Source organism: Pundamilia nyererei, unplaced genomic scaffold, assembly GCF_000239375.1.
Source record: "Pundamilia nyererei isolate P.nyererei 1_Seehausen unplaced genomic scaffold, PunNye1.0 scaffold00059, whole genome shotgun sequence".
Classification (NCBI taxonomy): Eukaryota; Metazoa; Chordata; class Actinopteri; order Cichliformes; family Cichlidae; genus Pundamilia; species Pundamilia nyererei.
The window spans coordinates 1002277-1005595 of record NW_005187460.1 but is presented as its reverse complement, the minus strand read 5'-3'; positions in this window follow the sequence as shown (position 1 = coordinate 1005595).

Here is a 3319-nt window from a genome sequence, read left to right as displayed (position 1 = left end):
AAAACAGTTAAGTAAATAAAATAGCACTTGTTACAACAAAGGTATGCAGAAGACAGCACTTTGTACCTTGATACAGATGGGCTACAGAAGCAGAAGACCACACTGACTGTCACTCCTGTCAGTTAAGAACAGAAAACTTGGGCTACAGTTTGCATGAGCTCAACAATACTGGACAATGAAATTTTGCCAGGTCCAATGAGTGTCAATTTCTGGAGGGTAGTGTCAGAATTTGGAATAAGCAACATGAAAACATCCATCCATCCTACCTTGTAGGCCCTATTGGGCCCCTTAGCACTAACTGAGCATCATTTAAATGCCACAGCCAACCTGAATATTGACGCTAACCATGTCCATCCCTTTACCACAGTGTGCCCATCTTGTGTTGGCTGATTCCAGCAGAATATTACGCTATGTCACGAAGCTCAGGTGATCTCACATGGCCACCAGAGTCGTTGGGTCTCAGTCCAATAGAGCAAGCTCGGGATGTGGTGAAACAGGAGGTTCACATCATGGATGTGCAGCTGACACATCTGCAGCAATGTTACAGTGCTATCATGTGAATATGGATCAAAATCTCTAAAGAATGTTTCCTGCACTGTGTCAGTCTACGCAATGAAGAATTAAAGCAGCTACAAAAGGAAAATTGGCACAACATAGTACTAACAAAGTGTATCTAATAAAGTGATTGGTAAATGTGAATACTGTAATTGAATGGCGACGTGTGTGGGGAACACACCCTGTCATATCAAAAACTCCACTGACTTCACGAACGAGGTCCAGAAACTTACCCTGGATCTACATGAAACCATCGTGTCCTTTGATGTGGTCTCACTCTTCATTTGTATACATGCAACTGAGGCAGTCAGAAAACAACTACAGCATCAGATTTGCACATGTTTAGACCTCTGCCTTATCACCACATATTTTAAATACAACAAGCATTTCTACAGGCAAAAGCTTGTACCATGGGCTCCCCAGTGTCACGTATTGTAGCCAACCTTTGCATGGAGGAAGTGGAAATTAAAGCTCTTGGCTCTTTCACAGAGACAGCGCCTAGCCCCTTAGAGATGGTGGCATGACAAAAAGACTGAAAGCTGATAGAAGTATTAAATAATTTCCCCTAGGGATCAATAAAGTATTCTGATTCTGAAGTAGAAGAAGATCTGTATTTTTAGGATGAATGATTTTAATAAATAATGTATATATACAACCCCAGCTGCAAAATAGTTGGGATGGTGGGAAAATGTAAATAAAAACAGAATGCAGTGACATAAAAATCTCATAACCGTTACTGATACCAACGACCTTCCCACTAACCAGGTGCTGTAGTTCATACTATGACAAAACGAGGGCGCTAAACACTCACATTTCAGTAATCGTTTAGCACTTGTCAAAGTAGAAACAACACCATAGTTACACTTCCGGTCACTCTTTAAAAAATAAATGCATGTTTTCAAAGGCTTAAAAACACAAAAGCAGACAAATATAAAAAAGGCGGTATGTTACTGAAACGAACCACACGGAGTGTATAAATAAAGCAGTCTGTGATAAATACTGAGCAAACAAAATACTCACTGTGAACCTTTAAAAAAAAATAATTTTAGTCTATAACAAATATTTATTTCAGCAGGAAATGTTTCTTTAGTCTGATTTCTAACCTGATGCTGACATGAACACCAGCAGGTTAGACTGATTTCCAGAACTAAAGAGTTTATCCCGTTTATTTACTTTTTTTTCTCATCAGAAAGTACGCAGGTGATTAACTTTCACCTTTAATGGACTAATACTCATCCAGCTGGATCCAGTCTGAGCCCGCGGCCTTGAGTAATGAAAAACAGATGGTCAATCTCAGTTTATTACTCTTTGTATTGCCGTGGCACAACTGCTGTTGCTCATCTGCACATCCTTCACTTCACAGCGATGATTCCACTGAGTCGGAGCATCATTTCCTCTCTCAGCTCCTCTGGGAACTCGAGGAAATCACTGTTTGTCAGGCCTGGAGTCCAGGCTGGCTCACTGTTATTTTAGCTGTACGCCTACCCGCTGATGGACTGTCTAATCTTGATGACTGTTCCATTTAATACACTAGTTTCCTGTCAATCAGCCATGGAAGGATCATCCTTTTCACGGTGGGGCACTTTAGGGAATTTAATTTTCAGCGGAGACAACACAGCAGCAGAAAGTGGGTCGTTATCGTTCCTGCTCCGAGGTTCACTTTATTTTTAGATGGGTGTTAACATTTCCCGAGGAACATATAAATCTCTCTCAAAATGTGACAAACCCTGCTGCTGATTTCTCACTTTTAATTTTATTTTGGGGGATAAAATTGTCCTTAGATGAACCATCAGCAGTGGAGCTCCAAGGATTAGCGGACTGAAAAAAATGACTGGGAACAATTTTGATAGCGATTAATCATTTGGAGTGATTAAAAAGTTGTGCGTTAATGGCCAAAACGTGTTGCTGATTTTCATAAAAATAGCCCCCCCAAGGGCTAAAACTCAAACCTTTCACCGCAAAGAACAAAAAAAAAACACATGCGCTCATGAGCTTGCATAATGATGAAGATTTATTCTGCCTGTCAGGCCCTGATTGTGCTGCAAGAGCTGCGTTTCATGTTGCATTCTTCTGCTGACAGGGACCGAGAGGGGAGATATGAAATTGTAATGTAGCGCTCAACACAATCACCCTCCTCCTACATGAACTTTTGCACGTTTTCTAGCTCTCTTTCTGTTCCAGTTTCCATGTCATCATCACATCACCGCTTCTTCTTCTTATACTGGTGGATGGTGGAGGTGAGGTGGAGAGATGATGGTGAGGGTGGGTTGGATTCAGTGACTGACACCTCCCGGAGGAGAAAAGAAGGTTTTAGTGAATGTCTGCGCATAGAAAGAAAAACAGCTGGGGAGTGTCAGCATCCACACACACACTGTAAGATGTGTTTTACCAGCACCAGCGAGGTCTTCTGCTGCCTGTTTATATTAAAGAAGACAGCTGGTGCCATCGGGGGGAGAATTCTTGGGGGGAAATGTCCATTTTTAGTCTGTGTCACAGCTGTCACTGCCTCACCTAAATGGCTCCATGAGTCAACAAGCACGCAACACATACACACACACAGTGTCCACAGCAGGACAAGCTTCAGGTATTTTATTCCGATGACGCAATCACAACCGAAGTAGTCTCAAGTGCCTAATTTAGTGCCCAAATTTTACCCCCTCATCTCCTCAAATCATGCTTTTTCTAATTGATATAAACAACTTAGAAAACACAGGCGCGACCTGGATCTCCGTCACACCCGTGTGACCTGGTTTAATTGCTACTG